Raw genomic sequence first — 13,522 nt, 5'->3', positions numbered from 1 at the left:
CACATATGCAGTAGCGTATGCTTCCTCGCACACCAGTTTCACTCACCTGAAAGGGAAAACCCACCTCTTTACTACACGTATAGCAATGGGCATGACAGATTTCACGAAGCGCATCAAGAAAAGCAAGCATGTGCGCCAGATCGTTGTGCTTGTCTGTTAAAAGAAAAGACGAAGACTAAAGCTGCAGAATTTCATGGCTCATGAAAAGCTCGCGCAATCGAACACGAAGCGCCTTCATAAGAGACACGTTAGCTGAGTGCACAAAATTGGCCGTCTGGAATGCGCAAAGTTCGCAAAAGCACACGGCATCTTTCTTTACATGGCGGCAGACGCCGCGCACATCTTTTCAGACAGCTGTCTTCGACTAGCTGCTTGCACTTGTCCGAGCAAAAATCTACTGACCGCTTCGACAGTCCGAGGGCATGGAGTCCAGAACTTCTGGTCTGTGAAAACACGGACGTGCATCTGACAAGTCTCGTCCTAGTGGGTGGATCTTTTGAAGCTGTCCGAGCAATATCTAATGCGGCATAGGAGTCCCATGCAGTATGGGACTGTCAGGGACTGATAACCGAAGAGACCCAGCATTCTAAGTCACGCGTCATTTCCGGCGAGCAAAAGTAGTGTCGTTTTCTATTTTCCGTTTCGCTATAAAAACTTTAGGTTGTGCGAGTTTTTCGTGATGTATCCGCTCGTATTTGAAACAAAAAATGACGCACGGTGGTTTGTCTACTTGTTCACTACCTGAAACTAAGCTTTTTACAAGGTCCGAATTTTTGTGCAGTTGGTATTTAAAGGGTTAACGTCAACACCCCTGTCCTGCCGTTGTTCCTGTAGGGTACACGTAAAATTATTATGGCCATACAATTCCTTTCCTTCGCATTACCAGTCAAAAACTCGAATACTTTGTAATCACCTAAAGATAGTTTCAAGGTGTAATCAAAAATGTACCTTGTGATATTGTCTTCAAGCCGAGCTTTCTGGTTATGCTCTTTAGTACCGCCGTGTTAAGTACGCAGCCGCCATACGTGAGGTTTCTGAGGCTGCTCGTGTCAAAATTCTCCAGTAGTGGGTGCTGATCGAGTTTCAGTAGAAGTGCCGGGTAGAGCCCCATCATCGTAGGCTGTTTTCAATGAAACAAGAATGCACGCATTAGTGTGAGAAATTATTTCGCTACGCTGACTAGGCGGCATTGGCCAGTTTTCAATATACACGCGTGATATTACTTTTCTCCGGCAGATGTGTTCTCAGGGCCCTATACCGTAACAGTATTCCAATCTGTTTTTATTCCAGTCTACTGATGTCAAATTTACGTAACCATCGGGGGGTGACTCACCGAGTTGTTTTAACAGCCCAATGAAACGCTATCCTCGTTTGTAGGGGGTCACTTTTGTTTGCTTTCAACACTCATATCATTGCCGATCTTCATAGGTTTTACAGCGAAGCTGCTAGCCTGTAGTTGGTCTGGGCTTTCCTCGGCGTCGTCCTTATGAAAAAAAAAATGCTTCCGCGATTTAAAGAACCTGCAGCGATTGAAGTGAGAAGTGCATATATTCTTTGGAATTCCGCATACAACATACATCAAAGCATGCGGTTCAATAAAGAACAAGCACAAAACAAGCATCCAAACAACATCATTGATGATAAGGCGCTCCTGATAACAATGCGATGCACGTAGCGCTCCCCGCATACGTTTCCCGGTAAAGATTAGGGCTCGGATATGTCCGGCGTTGCCATTGTGCCTGGCATGCAGTGCCCTGTGAAGTCGTGTAGATTGGTGTACGCTATGCCGGAAGATCGCCGAAAATTTACGGCGCGTTCATCGTGGGCCTCCACACCACGGCGTTGTTGCGAAAGTCGACGTCCGTGCGTCCACGAAGGTTCCATGTATGGTGCCGTGCCAGGTGCGAAGAGGACGAGTTATCCAGGGAGATTATAAAACTGTTTTATATACACTGTACATGGTATTTTACAAGGAGGGCTCCGTGCTATTGGAGACGTCTACGTGCTAACATCTTTGCATGTAGTACCGTTTACATCTCCGAGCGTTCTCCATGGTCGAACGTCTCTACATGGTCAAGCCTCTCTCACAACACTCAAGTCCCGCTGTTTTATCCCTTCCGTTTCCCTCTTTCACTCGACGAGGGAATACACTGTAGTTCTTTTAGCCAATCAGCATTTGGATCAGGTGGCCATATCCCGCACGTGATGTGTCGTCGTTTCCCGCCGGGCTCCGCCTCCAATCTTGCTAGGTCGCCCGCGAACACAGGCAGTGGTTGACACCTTGGGAACCAAACGTTGATGTCGTTCCCCAGGGATTGCCAGACACTAGCCCCTTTCAAGATTCGCCTCTCCATAGCGGTCAGTTCGCGGAACCAGGGAGGGCGATGGCTGTCTCGAAAGGGCGCCAGTTTGGCGCGTCGCAATCGGCGCCGTGCCTCATCGTGGTTCGGGCGGCGCTGGTAATTCACGGAACCGCACCGAAGGGGCGACGCTGCCGTTTAGCGACGCATGAGATAGCCCGGAGACCAACTGCTAATCCCTCAGTCCCAGGTGACAATTCTCGGCCGTGAGAAAGGGGCTCCAGATTGGCGCGTCTGAGTCGGCACCGGCCTCCTTTTGTCCCGAAGGACCGCCAGACACAACAGCGTACAGCTGTTGCCGCAGCGCATGCGCACAAGTGCGCGGAGAGTGACCGCATTTTCGCTTGCCAAAGGCAATCTCTTCATTGCACGCGAACTGTAGGCTGATCAGCCAAACTAGCTCGCGATGCACTCTGGTCTAGGGGTTTCGGCATGAGATAGGACATGCTCTATTGACCCTTTTCGCGGCAATCCCGTGGGCGCTGCCATGTTTGATCACGTGGTGACGCCTCCGTTTCCTCCGTGTTTATTATGGATGTGTATGACGCCGGTGCGGCTTAGCAAACCTCTGTTTCGGGAGACATTGTAGACGGTGACTGGCTGGAGGACACTAAGATTTGGCGACAGCATCAAAGAACATGCAAAAGCACTTTCGGAGCTGATAAAGCTACGTCCAAACAGCGCGAGCAGCGTATATGGTTCTCGCTCTAAAAACGGGGTTAAATATGAATTCCAAGCTATCCAAACTTTCTGCTCATGAATTGAATCAGGATTAGTGTGTTTTGATCTTCCTTCTTTATTTGTCAAATATTTTGAAGCATCGGCTTGTCATATTTATAACCCACTGAAGTTCCGCGGTGCGGTCACTATCTGATTATTTTCTGCCAAATCGCTCGGGGTTGTGCACAGTTCCGTTAAATTTGTTCTAGCTGCGCACAAGGCTTGACACGTAGCTGTTCTGTACATTGTAATACCTTGTAGCAAAGATGTATTATCGCTAGTAACTCGCTTACTCTTGTGGACCGTCACGAAACATTCAGCTTCGACCATTCGTGCGCTATTGGTGTAGTACCGTCATTTATTGTGCGTATATATAGTGCACATATACTCAAGTGTGCGCCTATTAACTTATTCTTTACACGTTGGCGGAAGAGTGAGCGTAAGTTTCTGTGCCACTAAGGGTAGATATGTGTAGATACTGTACGCGAAAGCTACTATGTCAAGAGGCAACGCTACTCCCTTTATCATTGCTTAACAACCAGTACTCACTCTTGCTGCCGTTCCGGGGATTGAGCCCCATTCTTTGAAGGTCAGCGATACAATGCTAACGCAGGAGCAAATTTTTGTACCCTCAAGAAAAGCCGTACATCGCTAAGTGCGGGAAACACGTACGGACAGTTGCAGCAGTGGTCTGCGAACTTGGCCACATATATTCTTTACATTCCCTAATATGCCAGTTACTATTTTTGAAGCCAACTACTGCACACGTCTTCAATCCAGCATGATTGGTTCGTTAGCGATAACTCAGTTGCATTTCTGACAGCTGATCGCACAGAAGCAAGGTAGAAGCGGTGATGGTTTCGTATTCGTGCGTGGTCGCTGAGGCGACGGACGGCGCGCCCCAGGAAGCACCATATCGTTTCCCTAGAACAAACTGCTCCGCGAAAAAGGTCAATATATACCCGCGCCTGTCATGCAACGTGCGCCGAACGACGTCAGTTACGCTGGTTGCGCGGTGACGCTGGACTGTGGAGGCGTCCACTTTGCGCCGGCGTAGCGTAACTGCGGTGCGTGACGCGCGCCCGCGTTACACCCGACTGTATTCGCGCATTTACTAGAGTGTTTTAGTTGAGCGTCTTTACGGTCCGCTCCGCTCCTAGTTGCCCCGCTGAGCCAGAGCGGAGCGGCGGGTGATTTTCACGTTTTAGTTATGCGCGTAGCGTAGCGGAGCAGACCTTTCGTAGTTGCAGCGCCCTCTAGCCAAATTCAGCGTATAGTGAAACAAAACAAAAAACCGTTTTGTCACTTTTACAAAGTACGGTGAATATATATAACTTATTTGTTCATGAAGTATCTAGACAGGTACTTGTAATGCGTTACCGGTCCATTTTATCGAATGGAATATAAAGCGTCGACTTGGTGAATGCCACGTGATAGCCAGCGAGGTTGCATTTCGAATCCATTCTTGTCCTTTCTGACGCCAATGCGCTGGCGACGTTTTTGTTAGCTGTGCTGTTTACTTTATTTCCTTAAAGAACCTGTTGGAGGTTTATTACACAAGTTATTCGAGCTCACACGACTAGTGCCTCGATCCAAGGTGATTCGATGCACGCGCGAGAGAGGGCGCGCGCATCGACCACCCTCGCTAGCGAAAGACGGCAGCAACGCTCCGCGCTCCGCTTAGACAGCTTGTAAGCGGACCGTGTTTCTCGCACCGCTAACCCGCTTGCGGCTAAGCGGAGGGCGCATGCGCATTCGTGCTTCCGCTCCGCTCAGCCGCTAAGCGGAGCGTAAAAACGCTAATATAAAACTGTCTACTGTTGCGCAAGCTGCCGCGCAGACGGCGGTTTGCGACGTGGGGAGTGACGTCACCTAGCCTGTCCTATATAAAAAAACACCGCCCATGCACTCCGTACAGATGGTTAACCAGCGAAGCTAAAACGTGCGGCCCCGGTGTTAAGCAGTGGGTTAATCCCGACGCTGTGTTGAAGCGTTTCTCAATTATTGGTTACATGTTTGTATTGCTAGTGGAACGCAAGCGCCATTGGTGGGCGAGTGCTGCTAACCACGAGCTAACTCGAGATATTGAACGCATGCGACAACGACGAGCCGAGGAAGCGGCGTTGCGGGCAGAGTAGCGTCAACGTGGCGATGGCGGGAACGCGTTTGCTAACGACGTCACTAACGGCGCTGCCAATGGCGCGCGCGCTCGGGTGAGACGCGGCCTAGTGCAAGCTTTCGCATTGTTTTTTTCCTCTCCTGGCTCAGCGTGCCGCGGAGAGACGCTAACGGCGTCACTAACGCGCTGCCAATGGCACGCGCGCTTGGGTGCGACGTAGAGAACGACGTAACTGACCGCGCAGCCAATGGAGACGTTTAGCGAAACATAGGACGAACGGTTTTTCGTTTCGCCTAGCCATATACAGCTTTCGCTGAAGAAGAACCAGCTTAGAAACTGATTTCATCGTTGCAGCACCGCTATGGGTAGGCAACGCATAGTTAGCACTGCCGAGGAGCAGCGTGAATACGAGTAGCGGCAAAGGCAAAATAAACTTCAATACGACCAGCGGCAGCGTGCTGCCAAAATTGATGAACTTCGTTCCCAAGAGGCTCAGCGCAAGCACCAAGCCAGGGAGGTCCCGAATGCTTTTGCTCAAGAGGCTCAGCGTAACATACAGGGCCGGTAGGGTTTCCGCACCAGAGAAGCCGAGCACAAGCATTGCATACCCCCCTCAGCAGTTGTAGTGGTGGTTTTCAACAGTTTCGCGGTCCATCCACTTTTGTAGGGCCAGGATGGCGAGTCATTTTTTCGAATGTAATTGACTGAAAAGAGGCGAAGCGCACGCAGAACTGGACATGGTTTCAGTAGAGCCGAGCTAGCGCAAGGAAAGTAGATAACCGGATGAGGAGGCCAGCGTATGCCAGCATACGCCAGCGTATGCAATTGGCCTGGGCTTCTATTCTCGACATGCATGGCCGCTGAACGACCGCCATTATCCACCATGTTAACTCTCTGATTGGCTGCCGTGAGGTCACGCGTATTAAAATTTGTGCCGGGAAGCGGAAGTTTTGCAAAATGCAATTTTGAGTTTTCATCAGAATAACGAAACGTGACCTGTAGCTGCAAACTTTATCGACTAATACTTTTTGCTGGTTCTTGATACTTATATTGCAACTTTGGTGCCTTAAAATGGAAGTTGACGGTAGCGTGCAGAAGCCCTTGCAATGCATCTGAAATTTTGCGAATATGGGCTGGCGGTCCAAGATAGCCGCCATGTTAGCTTGCTGATTGGATGAAACAATATGCTGTGAGGAGCGTCACATGAAGCTACGGCCTTTCCCTAAACGTAATTCTGACTTGGAGGGACGATGCGCTGGGTCGCCATTGCAGAGATTTTCCGCCATAATGTTTGGTGCGACGAGCTGCGCGAATTATGATAATAAGCAGCCATATGCAATGGCGGACGAGGGGCATGCGTATCGCCTCATTTCCCCGTCGTTCGGGGTCATGCTCTTTTTTTCATATCGCGTGCCAATGGCATTTGCATCGCTCTCGGGTGGTGTTGCCATTTGTGTTTTGGTCAATCATTTTATTGAAAACTATATTATTTGAAATAATATTGGTTAAACATAAGATATCTTCGGCAAATGTTTGCACTTGTCACTGCTGCGTTCGTGGTATAACCAAGAATAATGACTTTTCCCATCATCAGAGAATATGACAACGCGGCTTTTTAATTTATAAAAAGAAATGTACCCAAGGCGGCGCCTTGAAGTTGCCTCACGTTAAGTCCCTATATAGCACGGTGGAAGAATATTTAGCTGTTGAGACTGCGCGCGAGCGAGCGTCCAGATTAGGTTCGGCCGCGCGCGGGCGCACCGAGTAGCTCTGCTGCGAACAGATAGATGGCCCCGCGGCCAGCGGTCCCAGCTTAACGGCGCCGGCGGCTTGGCATTCCTCTGCCTCCGCTAAATTTTCGTTCATAGTGGCGTCAGAAAAACTCAAAGCGCGAAGGAAATTCGTTGTTTCAGATTAAGGTGATACGTGTACCAGGCTGAATGCTTTGCTAACATGAACGTATAATGTGCAGGGCGTGAATGACGTGAACACGGATCGATCGGGCAGCACTCAACGCCCACTCACATTGCGCTCGCGCGCACAATTGGTTGCGGCCGATCTAGTCATGCATACAAGCATAAAAAAACGAAAGCGTAAGCCCGCGTGCTACCCCTCGATCAGAAGAAAATAGTGACTGCACCGGAAAATTCAAACTCAGAAAACCGTTCAAGCATCGTTACGCGAATTCAGTGTGGGCGCGATATAATTTAAGAAATGAAACGGCGCAAGCTTGCGATATGCAACGCACTAGAGCAAAGTGGGTGTTCATGGCTAGAAGCTATGATGAGAAAGCACATAGCTATGTAAAGAAATCTTTCAAAAGACAATTTATCAGGTGGGACAAAGGCAGGCGTTTTATCTTGGATTACAATATCACTAATACAGTTTACTTGTGAAAATATTTTTTATTTCAATTCCACTTAACATAGACTGTGTATATTATTCATTTGGCTTTCGTTGTTTGGGGAGCGAGTGACTCTTGCAGGATCTAAGAGGTGACTTTCTTCTTTTTTTAAGTGTATATGAGAATGTGAGAATGTAAGCTTATTTGGCAGTGCATGCTATACCTTGTCCACAAATAATACACTTATACCCACCACACAATAATGCCAGACTTTTTTTTAATTTGCAAGGACACCAGAATAAAAAAATGTGCATGAAGCAGCTCAATAATTTTAACAGCAGATAACCATTCCAGAAGCTTACGCTTTCATGCACTCCCACAATGCAAAAATGTGGAATAAAACATGTAAGCGTTAATTACACAACATACGCGCATTGTAAAAAAATAATTAGCTAAGATGGAACAATTATAAAAATCAGGTACAGATCTTCACAGACAACAGCAGCATTATATATATATATATATATATATATATATATATGCAGCAAAATTTGCGCAGGTTGCGTCGCATCGATGTTGTCGAGTTTCGGCCGACGTCGCTTACGTGCTTGCGCAGGAGGTTCTCTCTTCCTCGGCGGCTTTCGTAGTTCACTTGACCGTGTGAGGTACTTTGGATAGTTTGGAAATACAGTGGGAACTGCATTTGCAGACAGAACAGGCCTCTTTGGCGCGTCAAGTAGCACCCTTCCATCGAGCTCCGTGTAATATCTCGTCGATATCATATCGCCTGAAAAATGCTTGGCGCAGACGTGGTCGGGTAGGCATTAGAGTTCTGTCTGCCCTCGAAATTGCATGGCGCCCCTTCTCTAAACGACCGCTATCAGACGGCGCTTTGAATAGAGGCACACGCTCCGCACAAGTTCGGTACCCAGAATTGCAGTTCGTGACGAAGCACTTTCTACCCATTTCAAACTCTCAGAAGGCCGCTTCCACCTTGGTCGAGGGCCCGTGGCGAGAATACACAAGCACAAGATGATGAAAGGTGCGTGAACAAAAAGTGTGCCTTCAAAACAGCACGGCCGCACATGCTAGCACAAAGCGCACAAAGACAGCGAAGCACGCGCCTTTCCGCCGAGGCAGGGACCGCATACCGCAGCGCCCTCTACGACGGCGCCGAACCCGCTGCAACCAAGCCGAACATAATCTGGACGCGAGTGAGCGGCGCTTTCGCGCGCGTTGGGGGGAGAGTGTCAGCACCTCTCCTTATTCTTACACCTATATAGTAAAAGTACCGCCATCTACACTCTCCTCCGCCGTCTCCTCTCCTAAAACGCTTGTTTTTTTTTCTTTTTTCTTTACTTTTTGCTTGCGAAAGAAAATCAACGGTGGCGCCCCTCGAAAGCCCCCGTTGAGGCTTTCAGGCTGGGCGCACGCCGCCGCCGCCTCCGGTGACGACAGCTGCGCAGAGTGACTTTCGACATGGTTGAAAAAAATATTAATATGGGGGTGGTGGTCTTGAAGCAGGCCTCGATGTGGCGTTACAGAAGGCTATCCGAAAGGCAGGTCTGGTTACCGGCGAGCGCGAGCTAGAGCGTCAACAACAACCACACTCATCGTCGTCTTCTTTTCCCAGACATCGAAGCGTGGTCAATCGCCTTCAGTACAATATATATATATATATATATATATATATATATATATATATATATTAAACAAGTGAAAGCGGGCTCTATCATCGTCCAATTGGAGATACAGGAGAGAGAGAAGCGGCGTTGTTCAAAGTAGGCGGTACTTTTCCGATTCTGTTTTTTGAGCGGCCGTCGTAAGGCGCCAGCGGCGCACCGGCGATATGCTGGCGAACAGCGCCGCGAACGGCAGCTGTCAGAGCACTGGCATATGAAGCAGACGACGGGACGAAGGCGCTCAGTGCTTCCAGTGATTTGGCACTGCGGGTTTTAAGGGCTGACGCACCGGAAAACGCATTTTTGTGTGTCTGCTTTTGAGAAAGTTCGTCACTTGTAGGAGGCAGATCACATTCGTGGCATCAGGTGGTATATAAAGCAGAAAACAAGCGCAAATTGCGATGCAAATGCACCACGCGAACGGAGCTCACCGCGGCCATCTAAGACGTGGAACTCCAGCAGTTATATTCCAGATGTTATTTTGCTTTGCGCTTTAACATTACCGCGTATTTAATCATGGAAACATGCGAATGACACAAAAATTATGGACAGGAAAAAAAGGAGACATACGTCTTTGTTATTCTGTTTTTTGAGCGGCTTCGCCGATCGCACATGTGTCAGTAAGTTCCCGCTCTCTGTCCATTGTAGCTCTTTTATCTTTGCAATGCTTACCCATTCTTAATTGCTTATAAACTAGCCCAATCTTCTGTCACGGCCCATTTCATATAGCTTAGTGCGACGGGAGCCGTCGGTGGCGGCGAGTGTAAACACGCCACTGCGTTGGCGTTCGCCGTCGATGCACAGCACAGTCGTGTGCCGGACGCAACCAGAGTTGGGAATTGCTAGGAAGGAAAATGTACATCAAAAGGAAGACTGATACACTGATAAGACGCAAAATGACCACAAATCTGAGTGTTCGCCTTCGGTGCCCAAGCTCCGGAGCCGTTACACTGCGGAGGCGAAGACAGGCAAGTGGGACACGAAGCTCTTGCCTATGAACGGCTCTTTTATTAACGTTAGAACAACTAGACCATAGCAAATCAGCGTCGGAAATGTACAGTGACCAGCGATTGAAGCGCTGGCAGCGCGCGGCTGCCGCCGTCTTTTTGTTTCTTTTCGTGCCATAGGTGAGCGCGATGGGACCAAATGCAGTCATAATGCGTTACGAAGGTTCTCGCTTTCACTCTAGACCACAATGCATCAGTTTGGTGTCCTCAGCGCTTACAGTCAGTGCAAAAAGCACTGGCGACCATGCGATTCGAGTATCGCGTTTCAATTGCTGAGCACTGAACGCGCTGTGGCCTACAGACGGCACATATACAGACTTTCCGCCTGAAAAACTCGATGCTGCGATGAACAACGGTTACATTGAATGGCCTAACCAGCTTCAGTCATGTTTCAGTAACCTTTGGTGCACCCAAAAACGCAACATGTTTGATCAGACTTGGTTTCAGGGCAGCGCCTGCTGCGCGCAGCCCGGCGGCCACATGCCATTACATTCGCGGCGCCGCCGCATGAAGGCGCCACCGGTCCAAATTCATCCCGCGCCCGGTGCCTATAGGGACTTTAACCTTACGCGGTGCAAGTAAGCAGCGAAGTGAACAACAGATGGCAGCCCCGGCACTTGCGTTGCGCAAGCGGATACCTGTGGCGCGCACAACGCTATCGGTGACATTCAGCCGCTTCTCAGCCAATCCAGTCGGGCTCAGTCACTTGCGTTTCACGAAATAGCGATAACGCGTCCTAGAACGGTCACCAGGGACTCTATTCTCGACACGCATGGCGTCTGCACGGCCGCCATTATCCACCATCTTGGCTATCTCATTGGCTGTCCAAAGGTCAAGTGTTTTGAAATTTGTGCCGGGAAACAGACGTTTTGCACAATGCAATTTTGCGTTTTCATCAGAATGACGAAACGTGACGTAGAGCTGCAAATTTTATCGACTATAGTCGGGTACAACTTTAGAAGGCAGCGGCATTTGCCCCCTCAAAGGCGGATGCATACGAGCCTCCACCAATGGGCGCGGACTAATGAATTGCGTCATGAGCCGGACGGCGGATGTCCCTGCCGACGGAGAATATGGCAGCCCGCGTTTCAAGCCGGGGCGAGTCACGTCAGTGGGACTATTGCTTTAGTTGCGGAGGAAATCGGCTGCTGCGCTTCGGTCATCTGGGCGGGGCCTCTCCTGTCTTATTAAGTTGTACCCGACTATAATACTTTTTTGTGGTGCTTGGCACCTATATTGCGACTTCAGCGCTTTAAAAAGAAAGTGTACGGTAGCGTGCAGAATCCCGTGCAATGCATCTGCAATTTCGCGAGTATGTGGTGGCGTTCCAAGATAGGCGGCATGTCAGCTTGTTGATTGGCTGAAGGAATATACCGTGAGGAGCGTCACAGGAAGGGCTGGTTCGTAAACGTCATTTTGACGTTGCGTGACGCTGCGCTGGGCCACAATTGCAGAGATTCTCCGCCATGATTTGTGGTGCGACGAGCCGCGCGAATTGTGGTAATGAGCGGCCATATGCAATGACGGTCCAGAGGCATGCGTATCGCCGCATTTTCCCTGTCATTTGGGGCCATAAAAATTTTTTTCTTCGGTAAATTTCTTTATCATGGTCAGGGTCCCTTGTGAGTAATTGACCTAGGTAAACGTACAACTTTACAGACTCCAGAGGCTGACTGGCGATCCTGAATTCTTGTTATCTTGGCAGGTTGATGAACACTATCTTTGTGTTCTGCGTATTAATCTTCAGCCCCACTCGTACACTTTCTCGGTTAAGGGGCTCAATCATTGGTTGTAATTCCTCCCCAGTGTTTCTGAAGAGGACACTGTCATCTGCAAACCGAAGGTTGCCGAGCTATTCACCGTTGATCCTCATTCCTAAGCCTTGTATACTTCTAAGCATGCAGTTAATATAATTGGAGAGATTGTGTCTCCTTGTCTGACCCCTTTTTTCATAGGTAATCTACTTTTCTTGTGGAGAACCAAGGTAGCTGTGGAATCTTTGTAGACGTTTGCCATGATATTGCTACACGCGTGTGGTATTTGGTTGTTTGAACGAGGCGCGCGGGCGCCTAGACGAAGAAGACGAACTGCGCTGGGCTCTCGAGCTATCGGCTGATCTAGCCAGCGCTGCAGCTATCTTTTGCAAATATACTTGTAAATAGTCTCCTGTACTTAATTCTTCGTTCGCGTAACATTTTGGTGGAGCGTGCCGTTCCCCGTCCTCACCACGGATCTCCGCAGCGGCTGCACCGTCCAGCTTTCCGCCATGGCTCCCGGTGACGACAACTCGTCTGCTGCTACTACTGCAACTCCAACCACAACGTACGTCACGGTTGCCACTCCCCGCGATCCTGGCATATTCTCCGGCCAAGATAATGTTGACGTTGATGACTGGCTACGCATGTATGAGCTTGTTAGCCGCAACAACCACTGCGACCCTACCATAATGCTAGCTAATGTCCTCTTCTACTTAGGCGGAACACCTCGTGTCTGGTTCCGGACACACGAGGAGGAGATCTCTAGCTGGGACGCTTTCAAGGAGAAGATCCGCCACCTCTTTGGCAATCCGACCGGTCAGAAGGAGGCTGCAAGAAAAGAGCTTGCTACACGAGTACAGTCTTCCACTGAATCGTATGTCTCGTACATACAAAACGTGCTAGCTCTTTGCCGGAAAGTCGACGAGAACATGGTCGAAGTTGACAAGGTTGGCCACGTTCTCAAGGGGATCGCGGACGACGCGTTCAACTTGTTGATCTTTAACAATGTGTCTACCATCGACGTCATTGTCAAGGAATGCCGCCGCTTTGAGCTCGCCAAAAGCCGCCGCGTCATTCCACAGTTCTCCCGGCTCCCTAACACGGCTGCGACGTCGTCCTGCGTCGCCCTTACCGCTTCACCCCCCTCCAATGAGTCCGTCACGCGTATTGTTCGCCACGAGCTCGAGGCTGCCAGTCCTGCCACGTTCCTTCCGCGCCCACTTGACCCCTCCATTGACCAACCAGCCCCAGCGATCTCCCTCACTCAGGAGGTTGTGTGGCAAGAGTTTGCCAACCTCGGTTTTCCTGCTGCCTGCTCCATCTCCCGAGCTGACGCCCGACTGGTGCCGACAGCTGCGCCTCGCAGCGATCTGTATTCCCGTCCCAGATACCGCAACCCTACAGAGTGGAGAACTCCGGACGACAAGCCCATTTGCTTTCGTTGCCACCGCATTGGCCACGTCGCTCGCCACTGCCGCACCTCCTGGACATCGCCGTATTCGAGCTACTTTTCCCCGTCTCCTCGCCCATATG

This window comes from Dermacentor silvarum, chromosome 1 (genome assembly GCF_013339745.2).
Source record: "Dermacentor silvarum isolate Dsil-2018 chromosome 1, BIME_Dsil_1.4, whole genome shotgun sequence".
Classification (NCBI taxonomy): Eukaryota; Metazoa; Arthropoda; class Arachnida; order Ixodida; family Ixodidae; genus Dermacentor; species Dermacentor silvarum.
The sequence above is the reverse complement of the archived record's forward strand: the minus strand, read 5'-3'. Positions refer to the sequence as shown.